General features: G+C 43.6%; 1 protein-coding gene across 11 annotated transcripts in view; it reads left to right on the plus strand.

The window, feature by feature from the left end:
• The window catches only part of TMCC3 (transmembrane and coiled-coil domain family 3), a 326,327-nt gene that overhangs the window by 213,130 nt on the left and 89,772 nt on the right, over positions 1-23,425 (plus strand). Inside the window, exon 1 of one of the 11 annotated variants that reach the window (XM_086712637.1) lies at positions 22,011-23,078. The exons of the other annotated variants lie outside the window; for them this stretch is intronic. The gene's annotated coding sequence lies outside the window, so the exon portion shown is untranslated. Of the gene's footprint in view, positions 1-22,010; positions 23,079-23,425 lie in introns of those variants that run through there. 11 annotated transcript variants of the gene reach the window in all.

A 23,425-nucleotide genomic window follows, 5' to 3' on the forward strand; every position in this document is an offset into this window, starting at 1 on the left:
GGACTAGAACTCTAGTAGACAGTGATGACACATTCTGTGCAATGATGCTGCGATCCCTGTGTAAACTTTTTGACTGTCTACTTTTAGGGTTTTGTTGTTGAGGTAGCAAGGAATAGAACTGGAGGAAATTTTGTAAACGCCTCTAACTTTTCTCAGGTGAGGCTGATGTAATTTTGAGTCTGTCCTTAAGGCTGCAGTAAGCCTGCTGTGATGAAAGGAAAGTACCAGCAGTCTTCTGTGTGGAAGGTATTTATCCCATCAGATGATTCTAGCTCCTGTTTTGTGGAACTCATTTAGAGTTAACAATAAAGACGTATTTTCTTTACACTCAGAAAACATGTGATTCAGAAGGAGAACATCTGGCAGTATTAGGGTTTAATTTCTTGATGTCACCTTCCCCTTGGCAATAAACTATCTGGTACAGGATTCTATGAGAACCTTTTTGTGGACTCTTGGTAAATTAGCTCACCTAAAAATACTATGAGGAGAACTGGAGGTGCATGTGAGGAGTTGATTAGCCTTTCAGAGACAGGCAGTTTCCTCCCAGGAAGGCTCTTAAGACTCTAAGAGATCAAGTTCTTGGTTACTGAATGGTCACTTTTTAAGTTCAAAACTAACACCGTGTTGAGATAACAGGAAACATACACATCTCTCTGGGTGAGCTTGGTTAAGCCTTTGAGACTAGAATAATAATGAGGCAGTGTACTATTTTAACATTGCAGAAATCTATTTTTACAGCCAGGTGGATTAACCTAGATATCTTACCCCCCTCCCCCCCCCCCGCCCGCAGTGAAAATGTAATATAACTAATGAATTCCATGATTATCTCTAAGCTGACAAGTCAGGATCATTCACAGTTTTAAGCTTAATCTGTGTAGAACTCAGAAATGATGCATGTTAACACACAAAATATCCCCCTACTTTAAAAGAAAGCATGCATAATTAGAATCCTACCTTTTTTTTGTGCCCTAGATAGTTAAAGCCTGTCATCATTTTAAGAACACAGTCAGTCTGCTTTGCTTTAGATTAACTGGTTTTTATTAATTATGTGTGAATCAAATTTTTGTTCTAACTTTAGATGTTATAAAATGCCACTTTGAGCCACTTGTGGATAGTGGTCAGCAGCTAGGAATCTCCAGTCTTGTGATCTGGATCATATCCCGGCTCTTCACATTTCCCAACTGAGTGACCACTGGGGCAAGTTCTAACCTCTCTGAGTCTCCAGTTCCCCATCTGTAACAGAGGTGATAGTAGTCCCTACTTCAGGGAGTGAGTGCATCATGAGTCTTCAGTAAGAGAGCGTTTGTTAAAAAAAAAAAAAAGAGGAAAGAAAGAAAGAAATGACTAACAGAATCGCTCGTCATCCTGAGTACTTACCTTCTGTCCATCTCTAATCTGACAGCCGTCCCACTGGGCCTTTCTTTGACATTTCTCTGGAATTGGTTCCTTTCTCCAATGTCCCCAGTCATCTCCCACCTTAGTTTAGCCACTTATGACCTCTGGAAGAGAGAATGGTGTATTCGCTTCCTCATTGCTCTATGATTTCATCAGCCCCTATTCCATCCTGCCCCCAAGGGCCAGAGTATTCTGCCTACAGAACTGCTTTCCTTAGGCTACCCCCCAGAAGGCAGGTCTTGCACTAGTGATGCCATGTACCCTATAATCATTCTCTGTCTTCTACACCCTAGGGGTGTTACGAGGAATAAATGCAGTAACATCTATAAAATGTCTGGTACCCAGAAAGAACCCAGTAGATGGTAGCTATTTTTGATGGTTTTTTTTGTTTTGTGTTTGTTTGTTTTCTTGAGAGAGAAAGAGCCTGAGCTGGAGAGGGGCAGAGAGAGAGAGAGAGAGAGAGAGAGAGAATCCCAAGCAGGCTCTGTGCTCAGTGTGGAACCCGTCACGGAGCTTGATCTCACCACCGTGTGATCGTGACCTGAGCCAAAATCAAGAGTCAGATGCTTCACTGAACCACCCAGGCGCCCTTCGATGGTAGCCATTTTTGTTATTACTGTATGAGAAGTGATCATAAGCTTCAAAATGGGAAAACTGCTAATTTTGTGAATAGAATAGATTCTTGCATTTTTAGCGTTTTGTTCCTCCTCTGTGATACACGTTCCTTATCACATTGATTGTTTACATATTTGTCGCTGTGTTTATAAACTGTAGACACTGGCACTTTGGGAACAAGAGCTTTCATTCATTCTACAGATGCTTGCTGAGCACCTTTTATATGCTAGCTGCTATTCTAGGCATCAGGAATATAATGGTGAATGAAACAGCCTCTCTCTGGAAGCTTAATTGTATTTTGTTTTGTGATTGTATTTTATTTAGACTAGCGGCCCCAGGAAATACCCTCCTATTTTACAGGAGGAAATGATAGTAAGTATAGGAGTCTCTAACATCTGAAATAAAACCTGTGTTGGGCACGGTGGCTACCTGTAGTACCTGTGTAAGTGTTCTGTGGTTTGGAAATAGATCCTGAGTTGCCTGATGAGTAATGGCCAAAAGCATTCAAGAAGAGGCTGTCCTAGCCCTTCTCAGAGTGGAAGTGGTTGGGCAATGATGTAATAAGTTGATGATCGCATGCTTACTTCCTGGGCAGGAACAAAAGTGAGTGGGAACAGACTTCCGTCTCGGGGGGGGGCGGGGGGGCCCTGACCTGGCGAAGGGGTAAACTGAGTAGTTTGTGAGTCCACCTTTAATCAGTGATGCGTTATACTCCGAAGAGTTCATTACAAGCACGGCGAATAATGATGAGTGCCTCAAGTCCGACTTGTCTGAAATTCAGGACAGATAGGTTGATGTGGGGTGTGTATTTCGAGCTGGGCTGTGCTGCTGGCTCACCGGTTCTCCCTTCAGAGGAGAGCAAACTGCCAGCCACCAGCACACCCGCTTGTCACATCTGCTGTCGAATACCGAGACAGCTGCTCCCAAGTTGGATGGCAAGATGTGTTTTGCTTCAGAGCCACTGCCTGAATTTCCAGGGCTGCTCTTAAGGTCAGAAACCAACCTGATCTTTCTGGATGGAAATTGCCCATGTCTTGACTTAGGACAGGCTGCAGCGTTCAGCCCTGCTGTTTCCTTATTGCATTTTTAAGTTGTTAGTGGAGGGGGTTGGTGAGAGAGAAGGAAGAGAACCATGAATCACTCTACTGTGAATCAGAATGAGGACTTTACATTCCTTGGAAAAGGAACATCAGGATATATGATCTGTGCGTGATCCAACTGCTTCCATTGGATTGGGGAAAGGGGGGTGCTACCGAAGGAAAACGGTGTATTTGTTGATTATTCCTCTGTAAGGAGGCAAAAAGAACATAAATGAAAAGTGCAGGAACAATGTTAACAGCCAGCATGTGCCAATTCCTTACTGTATACCAGCCACAGTGTTAAGCACTTCGAATGCACTGTCTCCTTAATCCTCACAAAGCTTATTTATAGTTCCATTTTACAGGTGAAGAAGTTGAGGCCCGGGCAGTTTAAATGATCTGTCCAGAGTCTCGTGGCGGTTTGGAAATGGTAGAGCTAAGATTTGGTGAATCCAGATCTAATTGCAGAACTTGCATTTTAACCACTTCCTGTCTTCTGTCTCAGATGAATACTGGAAAGCAGCTCAGTCTCAGTAAACCTGTCCAGTCCTTGTGAAGACGGTTGTGTTCAACTTCTGCAGGGTGCCTAGCCAAATTGTGTTTGGGATTCTTATGACACAGCACTTTGCCAGTCTTTGGTGTATATAGTCTTATGTGCCTGGGAAACTTTTGTTGAATGAATGGTGTAGAGTGATAATTTATGAACTTTTTATGATGCTTCCAGTACAAGATTTTTGCCACTATTTTGGAGAAGTCTTAAAGGCTGTTAAATAAGCTCATGATTTAACAACATCAGGAAAAAGGGGCGCGTGGGTGGCTCAGTCAGTTAGGGGTCTGACTCTGGCTCAGGTCATACTCTCGTGGTTCATGAGTTTGAGCCCCATGTCAGCCTCTGCGCGGACAGTGCCGGACCTGCTTGGAATTCTCTCTCTCCCTGTGTCTCTGCCCCCACCCCACTTGTGCTATCTCTCTCTCTCTCTCTCTCTCTCTCTCAATAAATAAGTGAATAAGCAAACAAACCTAAAAAAATGTAAAATGATTATCAGTAAAGAACCATCTTCTAGCCTGGTGTTTGGTCTCCAGAACGTGAGCAATTGAAGGATATATAACAAGGGCGGTTCTTCTTGTGACAGTCTGGTCACAATCTGGCCTCTGCAGATCTCCCAGTAGAACTTTAGCTTCTCTGGACTGATGGCATATGCTTCTCACCATGTGAGGCAGAGTATTGGAAAGTAGACCCAAAGGTTTTAACCTGTTAGAACTGGAAGGGGATTTAGTCATGAACTGCAGAGCTTTCCCTTTGTGCGAGTAGAAAAGTGACAGCAGCCAGACTGTAACCAGTCAAACCACGCAACTAATGCTGGCTGACTAGGACTAACCATTATACCAGTCTCTGTCTTAAGAGAATTCCTTAATAGAAAACTGCTTTAAATATTTTTAGATACCAAGCTAATTGCTAAGTTATATGGGATAAATATCTTGAAATTTAAGTAGATGGAGAAATTTGGAATTATTTTCAGTAGAGATTTAATTGGTGAACAGATTTTACCTTTTGTGAATTTTCTAGGTGGAAAAAAAGTGAATTTGGATGATTTAGTGTTAGGCCATCATCTTCATGAACTTGTAGATTTTTTTTATGAAAACATTTTTAAAAAATATTTATTTTTGAGAGCGTGAGAGCAAGCGGGGGAGGGGCAGAGAGAAAGGGAGACACAGAATCCAAAGCAGGCTCCAAGCTCTGAACACAGAGCCTGATACGGGGCTCGAACTCCTGAACCGTGACGTCATGACCTGAGCCACGTCCGGTGCTTAACCAACTTAGACACCTAGGCGCCCCTGGAAATTTTTGGTGGGCCTAGGGTGAGGAGGGTGTGACATTTCATACATCAGACTATGTAGCTGCACTAGATGTTTCGCTACTTTTAAAAATTACCTTTTCTGACTTTATTGTTGTTTCCCCTCCATCCACCCCAAAAGTGAAGTTTTGCAAAATGAATTCATCTTTGTCTTTACCTTCCACTGTTGGGATAGGATATTGGGGAAAACACATGTGCCAGATGTGTAAGTCATGGAGCACATTATATATACATTTAACTTAGAATGCAGACCTCTGAAGCTTTCTGTTCCTGTGAGACTCTAATTGAGGGCATCTTCCAGCACCAGGTGTTTTTAGCATACGTAATTTTCATGCAACATAGCCCCTAAACAAACCAGAAACATCATCTGGTTCTTAGCCAAAGAAACAATCATCTGCCCCCACACTGGGAGGAAGACAGGGGCAGAGTCGGTCGGGCACATTGCCCGTCCTCAGAGAAGCGCCTCCCCCAAGGGAAACTATGTGAATTCTGCCTTCCACGGCCAGGAAGTAAGGTGTGGCTTCACATAATAGAAGACGTTACCACTTGGATGTTCCACAGGCACCTCAAAGTCTACGTGTCTGACTTCATTCATTCTCCCAAGTCCCCCCACCTGGATAATACTTTCCCTGTGCAGTGTATTCCCAAACCCGATGTTTGGGAGCTCCCTCAGCCCCTCCCCTTACCCCCCACATCCAGTGGTTTACTTCTTAGGTTTTCTCAACCACTGTTTCCTCTTGATCCCCGGCATCACTCTCTTAGTTTACTTCAGGATTTGAAGATGAGTGAAGGGTTAAGATGGACTGTGGAGTCAAACCTGAATGTCCGCCCTCCACTTACCAGGCGTGTGAACAACCAGGAGAAGTGGTGCTAGGAAACCCCTCGCGGCGTTTATTGTTCTGACATTGAGTCACTCGTTGTCTGCCACAGAGTTCCCCAAACCTCACTCATTCCCACACCTACACAGAGCTTTGTACCACCTGTACTATTATTTACTTAATATTTCCATATCCATTCACTCCTTCAAACTTTTTTATTTTTAAAGTATCAGTGTTCCTATTTTAGCTAAATATTGTCTGAGCCCCCAAGGCCTGCAGTTTGAGATTAAGAATATTAGCAAATGCTGGAGCTTTCCTAGAGCGCTGTTAGCACTGAACAGAGACTTTCTCCTGGATGAATCACCTGCATGGCCTTGAGGGTTGTTTTCAAGGAAGTTACTGGCTCACTGATTCTGTGTTACTGCTTTCTTTTCATGCCACCTAAAATAATTCAGAATCCTTTTGGAAAACACTGGTCTTAATGTATCATCTCTTCTCATTCTTTTAGAAATACTTCTTTTAGACCCACGACTTAGAAGATGCTTGGAAATATTTTTTCATGGCTGGTGAAAATTTGAGTGTTTGGAGGTGAACAGAAACCCACTCTAGTGATTTGAAGGCAGCCTTGTCTGGGTGGGAATACTTGCAAGAGGTTGGAAAAATGAAAGACATACCTGTTCCAAGCCAGATGTCTCATCTTCTGACGACCTGAGAGAAACTGAGGGGCCACAGAAGGCCTTAGGCTAAAGAGTGGAATGTCAGAAAATAAGGACTCTGGGAATTTCAGGCAAGGACAGAAAGTGGGTGGAAATGAAATTTAAGCTCTCTGTTTTTCTGAAGTAAACTTGAATTTAATTAAGATGTGTATGTAGGCTTGTTGTAAGGAAATTAAATGGTGCCTTGAGCTGCAGCCTTCCATGGGAATTTTGACACAAGTGCTTGTCCAAAAATAAAGTAAGCCCTCAGTGAAAGCTCTGCTTTAGCACCTCAGCATATTTACTCCAGTGCGTGCAACTGTGTTGGGGCCAAAAGTCCCTTTTTTCTGTCTTCGTAAAGATACTGTGATCATCCAGAAGGCGTGGAACTCGATCTCAGATAGTCAGTGGTGTACTATTTTAATCTCACTAATTGGAACAGGTGGCCTGTATTTGAGACTGACTCTCTAGTTGGCATAGGTTTTAATTTATCTGAAAATATGAGGCCCATTCAGTAAGAGCTGTTCGGGCTGCGTATTGGCATCAGGCAAAGTGCTTGAAAGCTTCAACCATAAGCACAGAAGGCTGAGAGGAAGATTGAAGAAACGGAGCTTAGTAGTTTGCTGCTTTGATTCAGTTCTTCACTGTTGGGCGCAGAGCTAGTTAGTGGAACATGGTAGAGTGAAGCAGGTGCAGACGCTTGAGAGGGCCACTTGTAAATATTTCTCCCGATGAGGACAGTGTCTGAAGTGTCTCCTTTGAATCCACCCCACAAGATGGCATGGTTGAAGAGGACTTCACGCAGTCCTCCTGTTTTATAGGAATTAGCACATCTTCAGGCACGAGCTGAACAGGTGTGCCCGAGTGACTCAGCTTACCTCAGGCGCTCAAGTTGAGATACTCTAAGACACCTCTGTTGACATCAGAGATGGTCTCTAGATTATAACTTCTTCAGAACTGGACCACTCCTTTTGGTTTTGTTTGGTTTTGTTTGGTTTTGAAACCGTCAACGTATGCTTTGCAAGGTGTCTTGTGAATCCTTCCTTTAAATCCTTCAAGAGGACAGAATGCCAGTTTCTTCCCCTGCCGCCCAGAGTCTCTCATCTGATTTTTGTCTTTCTTCTGCTCTCAGCCCTTGGAACTCTGGCATCCTTCTTTGTGGACTCCCATGGCTCCCCTCTGTGCCTGTGGACACCTGCTCCATCCTTTCACATGGGATGGTCGTGTTCTTTTTATCTACACATGGATCTCGGTACGCGGTTGGGGCTTTGTAAATACTGATGGAATGAATGCGTGAATGTGGGTATGTTGCAAAATTGCACTATGGGACTTGAGAAGCTGGAAAAGATACTCTACTCTTGAGCCAGATCAGTGCAGGTCAATCTACCTTATTTTAATTGCTGACAGGATTCCAGTTTATGGGTATTCCATAATCTATTTAATATGACTACCTTGTTGAAGGACACGTACGTTGCTTCCAGACTACCTTGCCTGTCCTTGGACATGCTCCTTGTGCACATGTGAAGAATATATTAGTTAAGCTAAATTCTTGTTTCTTTAGAACAATTTTTTTTTTTAATGTTTGGTTTTTTTTTTGAGAGAGACAGAGTGTGAGTGGTGGAGGGGCAGAGAAAGAGGGAGACACAGATTCCAGGCTCTGAGCTGTCAGCACAGAGCCTGACATAGGGCTTGAACTCACAAACTGTGAGATCATGACTTGAGCCGAGATCAAGAGTCGGACACTTAACCGACTGAGCCACCCAGGTGCCCATAGGCTAAATTGTTAAAAGTGGAATTGCTCAGCAAAGAGTGTATGTATTTAAAAAAAATTTTTTTTTTATATTTATTTTTGAGAGAGAGAGAGAGACAGAGCATGAGTGGGGGAGGTGCAGAGAGAGAGGGAGACAGAATCCACAGCAAGTTCCAGACTCTGAGCTGTCAGCACAGAGCCCAACGCGGGGCTCGAACCCACAAACTGAGATCATGACCCGAGCTGAAGTTGGATGCTTAACCGAATGAGCCACCCAGGCCCCCCAGAGTGTGTGTATTTTAAATTATGATACTGTCGAATTGAACACTGTACCTCCTTTGTCACACGCTAGGAGCTAGGCAGCAGTGAATGGAACTGATAAGAGTTTGTATACCCTTCAGTGTATGAGCATGCCTCAACTCAAAACTTTCTGACAGAGTGTATTCTAAAATGTTTTGATCCCGACCGTCTGCTGCATGAAAACTGGTAGCTCGTTTTAATTTATATTTTTCCTGATAAAATTAGGTTGGTCATATTTAAACATTTTTTATTTTGGAATAATGAGAGACCCCGAGGAAGTTGCAAAAAATAGTATAGGGATGTATCCCTCCCCCAGATTCTCCCAGTGGCTACATCTTATGTAACTTACTACAAAAGGTTGATCATATTTTCGCATATTTCATCATTGGGCTGTGAACTGTTAATAAATTCTGGCCATTTATCTACTGGGTTATTAATCTTTTAAATTGTTCTGCAGAAATTTTTTTTACTCCTTAAATAAGTTGTTTTGTCCACATATCTTCTCCAGTTTGTCATTCCTGACTCTATTTTCTATTATTGTGTAACAGATTACTATAGATTAGCAACATAAAAACCTATGACCATGTCACAGTTTCCGTGGACCAGGAAGGCAGGTGCAGCCTATCCGCATCCTCCACGTTGTTCATGATAAGGTCTGGTTCATATTTATTCAGTGTTTGCTGTATGCATCCACTGCTCAGACTTCCATCAGGCTAAAATCAAGGTGTCAGCCAGGACTGCAGTCTAGTCCGTAGTCTCACTGGTTATTTACTGAATTAACATCCTTGCAGCTATAAGACTGTGGCCCTCAGCCCCAGAAGCTGCCCCCTCGTCCCTGGCACTTGGCCCTCTCATAATGTGGTAGTTTGTTTTTTCAAGACCAATGGAACAACTCTCTTGCATTTTGTCTCTTCCTCTAGACCCTCTCTTAAAGGGTTTACCTGATTAGGCCAAGTATACCCAGATAATCCACCTTTTGATTTACCAAAGTCAGCTGATTAGGAACCTTAATTACATCTGCAAAATATTTTCATGTTTGCTGTATAATGTAACCTAATCTTGGGAGTGAAGCCTCCTCGTAGTCACAAGTCTTGCTCACACACAAGGGAAGGGTATCATATAGGTTATGGATACCAGCAGGTGGGAATCTTGGGGACCATCTTAGGATTCTACCTACTACACTGTTTCAACAATATATTGTGTGTGTGCTGAGCATTGAGCCTAGCATGTAGCAAACAATGAATATTAACCAGACCTTGCCATAAAGAAATATAAAAATTTGAGGGCTTGTAGGATTTGTATCATTCTTACAGTGGCCTTTAAGATTCTTTTAAAAACCCAAACACCGTGTTCTTCTAAGACATTTTATTTATGATTATTTTTATAAATTTTGTCTTTAGCCAATTTTTTACAGTTTAAGTAAACTCTGTCCCCAACATGAGTCTTGAACTCATGACCTCACCATCAAAGGTTGCATGCTGTGCTGCGTCAGCCAGGTGCCCCAATCTTTGGCCCATTTAGAATTTGTTTTCCCTTTAACAAGTCTATACATAAGTGACAGTTATTCCTCTATCATTTTTTGCATAGTTACCTGCCTTTAAAATATACTGCTGTCCACGTCTGTAGTTTTATTTTTAAAAATTTCTACTTTTTCTCTGGGTTTTAAAACTTTTTTAAAAAGACTAGTGAATCAAACTTTATAATTTTGGTACATTTTTTTCTGGATTGATATCCCCTTCCCTGCTCAAACCAGGATTGGAAATGAGCATTTTGAAAACTCTGGCTCATTCATTTAAGAAACTTTCAAACAGACATGATTCTAGTGCCATTTGTAGTAAGGAAAGACCAAAAGGTGGAGGGGAAGAGATGGTGAAGTTTGTTGTTTTTTTTAAAACATTTGCTTTCAGCTTTCTCTCTCGAACTAGATAATGCCTCTCAACAGGTTCTATTTACTGTAGAATCCTGACCTTCCACTCCATACTGTTACAGCATGAAGAATGCGTATTGTTGCTTCCTACACCGGCTTCGCTGCCCTCCTCACCTGTAGCTGACCATCCCAGCTGGAGAGATGGAATGGCAGGGACTCGGCCCAACTTCGTGCTCTGTGGGGCAGCAGGCCTCTTTCAGGCCTGCCTTCCTCTTTGTAAACACGGGTGCCCTCGTGCTATCCTCCTACTAGGACATTTAAGTTCATTTGTCACTCATGTTAGGATAATGAATTTAAGAAGAGTTTGTACCCAGCTTTTTAAAAAGTTTATTTGTTTATTTAAGGTTATTTATTTATTTTGAGAGAGAGAGAGAGTGTGTGTGGAAAGGGCAGAGAGAGAGAGAGAGAGAGAGAGAATCCCAAGCACGCTTTATGCCATCAATGTGGAGCCCGATGTGGGCTCAAACTCATGAACCAGGAGATCATGACCTGAGCCACCCAGACGCCCCAAGTTTATTGTTTTGAGAGAATGAGCGGGGGAGGGGCAGAGAGAGAGAGGGAGTCAGAGAATCACAAGCAGGCTCTGCGCTGTCATCGTGGACCTCGAGATCATGGTGGACCTCGAGATCATGACCTGAGCTGAAACCAAGAGTTGGACGCTTAACCAGCTGAGCCACCTAGGTGCCCCAAGCTGTCCCTTTATTTGGCTTGATTATCCTTGTTTGTAAGTTACCCCTGTGGCTTGCTAAATATCACTAGGTATTTAGGGGTTGTTTTGTGCACGTATGTTAGTTATTGAGAGGTTCACCTGCCTTGTCATCTTCACATATGACACGGAAGGAGGTTAAAACTGTTGTGTGTGTCCAGAAACTAACACTTACCATTTCATAACCTGACCCAAGAGCATATTAATGGTGGAATGAATTTGCCTTCATCGTGTGTGCTTTCATTTGAGAAAGGCATCATGTTTATAAAGCCTCCTGACTTTAAGCAATTACCAAGTAATATTTGTTGTATGAAGCCAGCCAAAGTTTACCTCCTATACTGAGCAATTTAGAGCTACTCACTGAATTGGCATCTGTTGGGTAATCTTCTTCTTTTTTTTAATGTTTGTTTATTTTTGAGAGCGAGCGAGCAGGGGAGGGGCAGAGAGAGGGGAACAGAGGGTCCAAAGCAGGCTCTGTGCTCACAGCAGTGAGCCTGATGTAGGGCCTGAACTCATGAACCATGAGATCATGACCCCAACCGAAATTGGACACAAACGACTGAGCCACTTAGGTGCCCTGAAGCAAGAGTCTTCTTTCATTCATTTATGTCCTGTGACCACCTTGAAGCCCCAAAGGCTCTTCTACCCAATCTCGGTCTGTTTTCAGCCCTCAGAAATGCTCTGTTATTTGGTGAGTGGGAGCACATTAAATCCTACCATTGAGAAATTTGACTAACAATGATCTGATGGCAAGAAAGTTTTTATCTATTGAGGGCTCAAATTAAGCTCTCATTTTTATTTTTATTTTATTAAATTTTTTTGTTTGTTTGTTTGGAGCACCTGGGTGGCTCAGACGGACGGTGAAGCATCTGACTTCAGCTCAGGTCATAATCTCATGGTTTGTGGGTTTGAGCCCCACATCGAGCCCTGTGCTGACAGCTCAGAGCCTGGAGCATGCTTTAGATTCTGTGTCTCCTTCTCTGCCCCTCCCTTGGTCATGCTCTGTCTCTCTGTCTCTCAAGAATAAATAAACATTAAAAATTTTAAATAAAAGATTATTTTTTGTTTATTAATAAACTCTTCACTCAACATGGGGCTTGAACTCACAACCCTGAGATCAAGAGCCACATGCTCTATCGACTGAGCCAACCAAGTGCCCCTAAGATTTTTTTTTTTTAAGTTTATTTTTATTTATTTTGAGAGAGAGTGTGTGCACACACACGCTGTTAGCACAGAGCCTAATTTCAGGGTTTGAACCCATGAACTGTGAGATCATGACCTGAGCCAAAATTGAGCGTCAGAGGCTTAACGGACTGCGCCACGCAGGTGCCCCATAAGATCTTATTTTTAAAGGAAGTCTTAGAGTCAGAATGAGAGCTCTTCAGCCTTGTTGCTGTTTGAGGACAGTTTTGCAAACTGAGCCCCACTCCAGCAGACGTTGTTGGGAGCTTTTATTTCTTTGGGCAAATAGGAAATGAATGAAATGGTTTTGTTTTACGTGGCTGTCTTTAAATGTTGATACCTTCTCAACCTTCTGTTTTGAAGTAATTTGTTGTACATTTGGGGTAATTTTAACGGTAACAGATTTGCTAAATAATACACATATTGTTGGAAGAGACTCTAAATCCATCTACAGAGATTATTTTTTCTGATACTTTGGACATTTCAGAAATCACAGTTTCTTTGTTAGTAAATAATTCTTTAAAATATTTGTTCCAGGGAGCCTGGATGGCTCAGTCGGTTAAGTGGCCAGCCCTTGATTGTGGCTCAGGTCATGATCTCAAGGTTTGTAAGATAAAGTCCCATGTTGGGCTCCATGCTGACAGTGCAGGGCCTGCTTTGGATTCTTTCTCTCCTCCTTTTTCTGACCTTCCCCTGCTCATGCTGTCTCTCTCAAAATAAATAAACATTAAAAAAACTGAAATAAAATATTTGTTCCTTAGTTTATTTACCCATTAGCCTAAAATGAGCCTGGATGTTTGTCTGGGGCAGCTAGCTTATTAAATTCTTGGTGGATTTTCATTTTCTTAAGTTTATGCTTGCTTGGGTATGTTCTCTGGAAGTAAATGCAGTGACATCAGATTCTCAGGTTATAAGGTAATGAAATGGCCCATCAGAAACCTCAGCTTATGCCATATTTAAAAAGTAAACCAGATCCACACAGGGGAGGATGTTCTGAGCATGAGGAAAACCCGTATCAAATCATTAACCACATAGTTCTGGTTATATAGTAGACAGATATATTTTTAATTAGTAAATGAGTCAGACATGAAAAAGTTTTAAAAATATGATGCCCCTCTACCTGTGTCCTAGATTTAACAGATGGTAACATTTTGCCATGTTTGCATCCAATTGCTGCCACTTGTTAAGAAATAAATGGCCCCAGATACTGTTCTCCCTTCCAGTGTCCTCAGCGGTCTCCATAACCTGACACTGTTGTGCTTCATTCCTTTGCAAACTTTTATGCATTGAATGAACCCACAAGCAATATGTAATATTGTTTCTCGTATTAAATATTTATACACATGACATCTCTTTTGTAACTTGCTATTTTATTTTCACTTCCTATTTTTATTTTATTTTTTTTTTTTGTGGGGGGGTTAGCCTTTTTTTTTTTTTTTTTTTGAAGTTCTATTTAAGTAATCTTTGTACCCATGGTGGGACTCGAACTCACCACCCCGAGATCAAGAGTTGCATGTTCTTCTGACTGAGCCAGCCAGGCTCCCCCCAGCATGGTGTTTTTAAAATTTATCCTGCTTCATTCCCTTTTTTTTAACTGCTGTACATTATTTCAGTATATGAATAAACCAAAGTGTGTATAGCCATTCTCCTCATGGTGGACAGGTAGCTTGATTCAGAGGTCTGTATACTGTGGGAGAGTCTCTCTGGGGAAGCTGCCTAGAAGTGACAGTACTGGGGCAGAGGAAAAAGAATATCTTCAACTTTACCATCTGCTCTTAAGTAGCTTTGTCAAGCACTTGTACTTATAAGAGTGATTTGTTAAAGCCCCGTTTTAATATCTCTCACAGGAAATTTTCATAATGATGCTAGATTTTGTGTAGGTGTTAAGTAGTATTTGTTTCCAGTTTGTGTGCATTTTAACTTTGCCTGAAAGGAAATATAAAGTCATTTTGAATTTGCTGGTAGGCAGTTTTTCAGACGTTGTCAAGAATTTAGCCTTTCTTGTTAATGTCTAGAAAAATTAATGTGTCAATGTCTTATTTTTTGAGATATTATTTACATACGGTAAATCTCCCCCTTTACGTGTTCAGTTACATGAATTGTGACAAGCACAGTCTTGTAATCACCATCCAGTTAAGATACAGAATATTTCTCTCACCCCAGAAAATTCCTTTTTGTTCTTTTAGACCATCTTCTCTGCTGTCCCCAGCCCCAGCAGCCATTGGTCTGATTTCTATTCTTGTGATTTTTTTTTTCTTTTCCAGAGTGCACTATAAATGGAATCAGTATATAGCCTTTCTGAGCGTGGCTTCTTTCACTTAGCATAATGCTTTCTTTTTTTTTTCTTTCTTTCTTTCTTTTGAGAGCGAGAGCACAAGCAGGGGAGGGGCAGAGAGAGAGAGAGAGAGAGCATTCCAAACAGGCTCTGCACTGTCAGCGTGGAGCCCATTGTGGAGCTCGAACACATGAAGTGTGATATTATGACCTGAGCCAATCAGACGCTTAACTGACCTACCCAGGCGCCCCTCACTTAAGGATAATCCTTTTAAGATTCCTTCATATGGCAGGGTGCTTGGGTGGCTCAGTCTGTTGAACATCAGACTCCTGATTTTAGTTTAGGTCATGATCTCAAGGTGTGTGGGATCGAGCCCCGCCTCGGGCTGTGCACTGGCAGCACAGAGCCTGCTTGGGATTCTCTGTTTCCCTCTCTCTGCCCCTCCCCTGCTTGTGCTCACTTGCTCTCTCTTTGAAAAATAAGTAAATAAACTTAAAAAAAAGATTCTTTCATGTTGCCTGTGTTAGTGCTTTACTCCCCTTTAGTGATAAGTAGAATCAGTATATTTTTAGGAGTACTGAAGTATGCATGTATGAACAGAAAGGAAAAATGACTTAAATCCTGTGCCTCTCATGTGAGTGAATTTATGTTTTTTTCATGTCACTACCACAGAATGAAAAGTTTAGAGCATCCATTTCCACAGTACATTAATTTGTAATCCTGTTACCTTTTGAATGTTTCATTACTTCAGAATGTTAAACGTGCATGAAATCAGGGCCGCTGTTCTGTGTCTTAGCCTAGGCTCTGTGGTCTTTGTATATTTGTATGTATTTCTTAGGGAGAAGTTCCACAACTTTCTTTGGAATGATTGTCAGTGGCAGGTGACCTGTAAAAAAGATGAAGAACCACTGGTCTCATGTAAGCTCTTGTTGCAGAATTAAAATCATCAGTTTATAGAAGTGTATGTATTGACATGTCAGTGGGTTGTGCTTTTGTGTCGATTGAAAGGGTTTACAAACTATTTGCACAGAAGACAGTCGTTTTTGTTTATGAAGTGGCATGTACAAATAGGATATTAGTAGAGCGAGCGTAAGTAAGTTCTGCCAGCACCGTGACAGGCTTTACACGGGTTAAAACAATTCTTATGACAGTGCCGAATGGGAGTTGTCCTCATTCTGTGGTTGGAGAATGGAAGCCCAAACAGGTAAATGACTTGTGCAGGGTCATACAAGAAGTGTGGGACTTGAACCCAGCTTGGTTTGCATTCCAGAGCCTTCGTTCCTGACCATTAGGTGACCTGCTTCCACATCAGCGGGGACGGTGATAACAGACACCCAAGTGCAGACTACTGGTCACCTCTGGGTAGTAAAATGATGGGTGTTCTATTTTCTTTCCTCTGGCTTTCCCGTATTTTCATAGCTTTTCTAAAGCAAACATTTTGCAGTTGAATGTAGCTACGTGATGAGAACCTTTATCACGAGACGATAAATCACATTATTGGCCATAACTTTCTGATTTTCTCTTTGTTTTGCCCTGGATCTGGGGAAGGCTCAGCGGTCAAGACTCATGACTGCAGCGGTGGAAACCAGGACCGGGGCTGCGCTGTTGATATCCCAAGCTTCGCGCCCTAGAGCGTGGATCTAGAATTCTCCCCTGGCTTTTTTCTCCCACAGGGCCTGTTTGAAGCAGGGTAGACCCAAACTCCAGATCTTACCATAAAATGTGAGGTGCATCTGCTTTATCCCAAAGCCCCCTTCTTGTCCTGAGTGCTCCATTTTGTACCCCGTGCTCCTCTAGGCCCTGAGGTGACTCAGACGTGGGCAGTGCTCACAAAGAGCGCAGGCTGGGGAGGACAGCCTGCAGACGAATAATGATGGTGCTCTAGGGAGCCCTGGCCTCACGTGGACCCTTCTGGGAAGGACTGACCCAGAGCCCACCCCGAAGAAAAGAGTGGGTGTCCGCCGTTAAGCCTTTCTGGGCCACCCTCCCTTCTCACGCCCTGCTGCAGGGGCGTCCCTGGTAGTTGTTTGTAGGACACTATTGGCAGAGGAGGACAGATTTTTCAGTTCACCTCTGATTAGCCTTTTGTTGGTACGTGTTTTGTGTCCATGCACGTCTGTGATATCCTTGTGCAGAGGAAACACTAAATCATGGGCGTCACAGAGCTGCTCTGATTTGACTCAGATGGAAGAAGGATGCTGCAGGAAAGGGAGGAACAGAGATATTAATTGTCATGGCAACCAGCAGGTTTTTATAGTGGAACGTTGCCTTTGTAACCTTAAACCAGTCACCTTTTTTCTCACTAAAGAGAACAGACTGACGCAAACTTGAGAAATTATAGTACCGTTTTTCAGTGGGGTTTTATTTGCTTCTCAGAATCAGCCTTGCAGCGACTTTAGTTCTTTCGTAGAATTTCAGAGCCGAATGGCACCCTAGTGCCTTACATAGAACCTTACGAAGTCAGGTGCTTGTGGATCTCCTGTTACTATTATGTGTCACTCCCATTTCCTCTCCTGCCCCCCACTCGGTCTGCGGCACGCAGCCAGGATTTTTCACAGGGGAGTAGAATGAGGATGAGTTTGGAATCTGGCAGAAGTGCATTCTGTGGCACACAGTCCTCCCCACGGAAGAGTATTCCGCTTGTCGTCCTCGGACTGCTTTTGCCGTTTGACCCTGTGCGATCCTGTTGTGGCTGCTGCTTCATCGTCCGTCACCCTGTAGACTCAGCAGATGCTTAGTTGGTTAGACTGTCTGACTCCCGCCAGGCGCCATGTAGGCAAGTTCAGAGTCCACCCTTTGCTGTCCAAAAGTTTCTGGAGAACTGAACCCTTGTGCTTTTCTCTTAGTAGCTCTGGTGAGCTTTCAGAGACCCAGGGCTCAAAAGGCCAGTGCAAGAAAATACCCCTTCTGTGAACAGGTAGAGCTCAGCTCGGAAAATCAAGGACTTTCTCGAGCGCCCTAACAGAGGTTTTTTTGTTGTTGTTGATTTGCACCTTGAGAGAAGGCAAAAATGTAGGCCTCTCTCCACTTCCCCTCATTTCTTTGTCTGAGTCCCTGTCACCCGGGACCACACCTTGAGATTGACAGCTGTGGGACCACTGGTTCTAATGTGCTTCCTTGGACAGTAGCATCAAGATTGATGGTACCTGTATCTCCACAGCTTGTGGCATGGAGAAGGAGTCGCTCAGGCACCTTTTCGCGGCGTCGAGTTTAAGAATGAGTTCCCTTGCAGGGCGCCTGGGTGGCTCAGTGGGTTAAGCCTCCGACTTTAGCTCAGGTCACGATCTTGTAGTTCGTGAGTTCGAGCCCCGTGTTGGGCTCTGTGCTGTCAGCATGAGCCCCCTTTCGGATCCTCTGTCCCCTCTCTCTCTGTCCCTTTACCACTTGCTCACTCTCTCAAAAATAAACATTAAAAACAAGACAAATGAGTTTCCTTGCAAACCTTGGGCTGGCTTCTTCCCACCCCGTACCGCCCAGTTGTCTCATTACTGCCTCTCACCAAGCCGGGAGTGTGGTGTGTGGGAGAGCCCATGCATAAGCAGCCCGGGCATGAATCATGCTTGTAACCATCCTGCTTTCAGCCTAGGTCAACAAATACGTATTGAACACCTACTATGTGCCAGGCGTCCCAGGAACTAAAGCAGAAATCACCCTCGTCAAGCTTATATTCTGATAAGCCCAGGTAGACGGACCAGACCAACAGGGAAAACATATAATATGTTAAATGGTGATAAGTGTTCACAGACAAACCAAGGAAAGGGGGCTGGGGAGGCCCATAGAAAGAATCAGTTTTATTATTTATTTATTTATTTATTTATTTTTTAATTTTTTTCAACGTTTTTTATTTATTTTTGGGACAGAGAGAGACAGAGCATGAACGGGGGAGGGGCAGAGAGAGAGGGAGACACAGAATCGGAAACAGGCTCCAGGCTCCGAGCCATCAGCCCAGAGCCTGACGCGGGGCTCGAACTCACGGACCGTGAGATCGTGACCTGGCTGAAGTCGGACGCTCAACCGACTGCGCCACCCAGGCGCCCCCAAGAATCAGTTTTAAATAGGAAACTCAAGGAAAGCTCTTCCCAGAGAGGTCAGTGAGGGAGGATCTGAGGAAGTAAGCTGGGCAGCTATCTAAGGGGAAGAGCCATCCAGGGAGCCTGAACAGCAAGTACAGACTGCCTGAGACAGTAGTATGCCTGTTGTGTGCGAGGCACATCCCAGAGGCTTTGTGGCAGGAGCAGAGTGAGGACACAAGGTCTAAGAGGTAGTGGGAGGCCAGTTTATACTTTCCAAGGTTGCCTTGGGTGCAGATTAAAGGTGGGCATGAGCTGGCGCATGTGGGGAGTGGTGACGGTGCCTGGGAGGAGGGTGCTAGCAGCAGCGGAGGTGAGGAGAGGAGTGGCCAGGTCTTCTAAATGCATTTTCCCCGCCCTCTGAGGGTGTGCTTAGAGCTCTGAGGGGCAGTGTGGTCCCAGGGCCCTGGGAGGATGGGCCAGGGTTTTGGGTTTTGAGTTCTTACACACTGTGTGAGCTCATCTTAGATCATTTCCTCATGTAAAAAAGAAAGAGAATTCTTTCCTTAGAAGGGTGTGGAAGGCTTCTGAGATAACATACTGAAAGGGTCTTCCCACACTCCCTTTCTCATCTCCCACTGGGCCGGCCCCCCTGCCTGTGCCCAAGTCTGCCATGAGCCTTTATATTCTAGTCACTTGTGGTTGACTTGTTTCTCTCCCCACCAGAAAGTGGGCAGGGACTGTGGCTCCTGTGCTTGGCACAAAATGCACAATAGATGTTTGGATGGATAGAGAAATGGAAGGAAGCAAGGAAGAAAAGAATGAGTTAAGAATTCATACATAGCGGCACCTGGGTGGCTCAGTTGATGGAGTGTCCCACTCTTGATTTCTGCTCAGGTCACATCATCCCAGGGTTGTAGGATTGCGCCTCACATTGGGGTCCGTTCTGAGTGTGGAGGCTGCTTAAGATTCTCTTTCTCCCTCTCCCATCACTCTCATGTGCACTCACTCTCAAAAAAAAAAAAAAAAAAGGAATTTCATGCATAGATAATAAGGGAGCAGAAGGCAAGCTGAAGGCACAGCGCTAGCTAACAGCCCCCTCCCCTCCCCTCCCCCCAGGGGGGATCTGTGTGACATTCCTCATGCACTCCTGGCTGCCCAAGAACAAAGGAAAGGGAAAAACTTGTGGTTATCTCTTGGAGATCACAGTCATGTGGGACCTGAGTGTTTCTATCAGTTTGCAACTAACTTTTTTATTTATTACAAAAAGTTTTTTTACAATGTTTTTATTATTGAGAGAGACAGACAGACAGACAGTGTGAGTGGGGAGGGGCAGAGAGGGAGACACAGAGTCTGAAACAGGCTTTAGGCTCTGAGCTGTCAGCCTTGAACCCATGAACCGTGGGCTCATGACCTGAGCCGAAGCCAGACATTCAACTGACTAAGCCACCTAAGCACCTCAGTTTGCAACTGTCTTAATGATTTACAAGCAAAAAGCAATCTTATCAATAACCAAACTTTCCAGAAACCTGTAGATTCAATTACAATTTTCTGGGACCCCGTCACCCTCCCCTCCATAGGATAGAAAATCTTTTTTTTTTTTTTTTTTTTTAATTTTTTTTCAACGTTTATTTATTTTTGGGACAGAGAGAGACAGAGCATGAACGGGGGAGGGGCAGAGAGAGAGGGAGACACAGAATGTGAAACAGGCTCCAGGCTCTGAGCCATCAGCCCAGAGCCTGATGCGGGGCTCGAACTCACGGACCGCGAGATCGTGACCTGGCTGAAGTCGGACGCTTAACCGACTGCGCCACCCAGGCGCCCCTAGAAAATCTTATATAAACACTCCTCACACTTACAGTGCAACTCTTTCTGCCCATAGATCCTGTCCCCTGTGTTTTAATAAAACCACCCTTTTGCCCCGAAGCTGTCTCAAGAATTCTTTCTTGGCCGTTGCCTCCAAACCCCAACACCTCAAACCACGCTGTAGATATTAGTGTAATATTTGAGTTCGTACATTCCAACAGATGGTGGGACTTTATTTTTTTTCGGAGTTCAGTGTTTAAGGACCTCAAATGATGAGTTAAGGCATTGGCCATATTTGTTATTTAAATAAGTCTAATTAGGAAGACCTGTACACTTATCTTTGTGTTTTAAAATTTATCTTTTCCCTGCTTTTGGCTTATAAAGAAGTGTTTGTTCAGAGATGCTAATTGGTGTTTTTACTTAGGTGTTCTTTAAGAATAAAGACCTCATGGGTCGCCTGGGTGGCTCGGTCCCTTAAGCATCCACTTCAGCTCAGGTCATAATCCCGCAGTCTGTGAGTTCGAGCCCCGCGTCGGCTCTGTGCTGACAGCTCAGAGCCTGGAGCCTGTTTCAGATTCTGTGTCTCCCTCTCTCTCTGACCCTCCCCTGTTCATGCTCTGTCTCTGTCTCAAAAGTAAATAAACGGTAAGAAAAAAAATTTAAGAACAAAGACGTCATTGGCAGGTTTCATCAACGGTCTAAGGAAATTTTTGCTAACATTTTAGCATGAAAATTTTCAAGTGCACATAAAATACAAAGATAGTAACAATTTAACACTAGCTTAATACACAGATAATCTAAATCAGTACAGGACAGGTTTTCTTTTGCGTTTAGAATGCTTCTGTTACCTGTTCTATAATATGGAGAAGGCTCAGTCTGTTAACTTCCCTGTTAGAAAAATTCTGGGTATGACACCTCCTTTCACTGTGAGACCCCCTTTGACCATCATCTGGAAATGCTGCATCGTTTATATTTAAAGTCAGGGTTATGGGTTGAATTGTGTCCCCTCAAAAAGATATGTTGAAGTCTGTTAAATATCTGTAATTTAAATAAGAAGTAGTTGACCCTTGAACAATGAAGGGTTGGGGGCACATTCCCATTCACACAGTGGAAAATCCGTGTGTAACTTTGCCCCCGCTCAAAAAAAAACTACAAGTACCCTACTGTTGATGGGTTACCACTAACCTAAACGGTCGATTAACACATATTTTGTAGATTATGTGTATTATATACTGTATTCTTAACAATAAAGTAAGCTAGGGAAAAGAAAAAGTTACTAAGAAAATCATGAGAAAAGACATATACAGTACTGTACTATAAAAAAAACCCACCTGTAGGTGGACCTGGGTCCTTCCAACTCCTGTTGTTCAAGGGGCAAAGGTATATATTTGGTCTTTGTTTCCATTTCTGACAAAGCTCCTAAAACCTTGGGAATTTCCTAAGTGATTGTAATGATAAAAGTGAAATGGGTGTCTTTTGTTATTTATATAACAAGCCCCTTTCAACCGCACTGGAATTTGTGTTATTTAGGTTACTTTTGGGAAGCCCCTGAGGATAGGGCGGGGGGGGGGGGGGCCCCCGCAGGTAGAATAGAATAGAGACCTTGATTTGAAGATTAGAATTTTCAGTCCCACCTTCCACTTCCTAGGAGAGGAGAGGGCCTGGGTTGGTGTAGTCGCCAATGGCCGGTGGTTTAATCTATCAATGCCTTCATAATGAAGCCTCCATAAAACCCCAGAAGGTTGTGGTTCAGAGAGCTTCTGGGTTGATGACCACGTGGAGATTCAGGGACAGTGGCTCCCAGAGAGGGCATGGAAGCTCTGCACACTTTCCGTGCACCTTTGCATATCTTCCATATGGCTATTCCGGAGATACATCCTTTGATCATAAGCTGGTAGTCTAGTAAGTAAATGTTTTCCTGAGTCTGTGAGCCACTCTGGCAAATTAATAGACTCGGGAGAGAGGGTCATGGAAACCTCCAGTTTATAGCCGGTGGGTCAGAAGCACAGGTAACAACCTGGACTAGGATTGGTGACTGAAATAGGGGGCTGCAGACCCTTCAGCTATGTGATCTGATGCTGTCTGTCGGTAGTGTCAGAACTGAGTTGAATTATAGGACACCCAGCGGGTGTTGGAGGATTGTGTGGTGACCAGCTGTGAGAGGAGACACAGGAGTGAGTTTGCCCTTTACAAAAGCCCTAACTCCCAATACCTCAGAGTATGACTTTGCTTGGAAATAGGGTCTTTACAGAAGTAGTGAAGTCCAAATGAGGTCATCAGGGTGGGCTGTAACCCAGTAGGACTGGTGTCCTTACAAAAAGAGGGGATTTGGAGACAGGCATGCAGAGAAGAAAGATGATGTGAAGACCCAGGGAAAGTACTTACAATGTGAAGACTGACAGGATTGGTATGATTTGTCTACAGGCCAAGGGATGCCTGATGAGGCTGCCAGAAGCTGGGAGAGACGCCTGGGAGAGACGCCTTAATCCCAGCACCTTCAGAAGGAACATGGCCTTGCTGGCACCTTGATTTCAGGCTTCTAGAACTGAGAGATAATACGTTTCTGTTGTGTTAAGTAACCCAGTTTGTGGTACGGTCCCAGGAAACTGGAGTCAGCCATCACGTTTCCTGTTGACTGAAGAAATACTAATACCTGGGCCCAGTGTGAGTGGAAGTCTGGAAGGTCTTGGAACCTCAGGGTAGTACTTGGTTAGCAGCTGGTTATCTCTGGGATTCCCCAAATACAGTTAAACTAATATTCTTTGCCATCTAAATAAATACATCATTTAAAATCATCTGTAGCAAACCTGTGGAACTTCCAAGAATATGCCTGTGGAGCCAGTTTGAAAAACCCTGATGTAGGAATAAGAGAAACAGCCCAGGCTTTGATTCTGAGTTCAAAAGCTCTCTCTGCCACTTGGCCAACTGCATAATCTTTCTGAGTCTGTTTTGCGCCTGTAGAATCGGAATGATACTTCTCTCCCCTGTGGGTTGTGGGCTTAGAACTAGAG

The sequence above is a fragment of the Puma concolor genome, chromosome B4, assembly GCF_028749965.1.
Source record: "Puma concolor isolate L17-30 chromosome B4, mPumCon1.1.hap2, whole genome shotgun sequence".
NCBI classification, from domain to species: domain Eukaryota; kingdom Metazoa; phylum Chordata; class Mammalia; order Carnivora; family Felidae; genus Puma; species Puma concolor.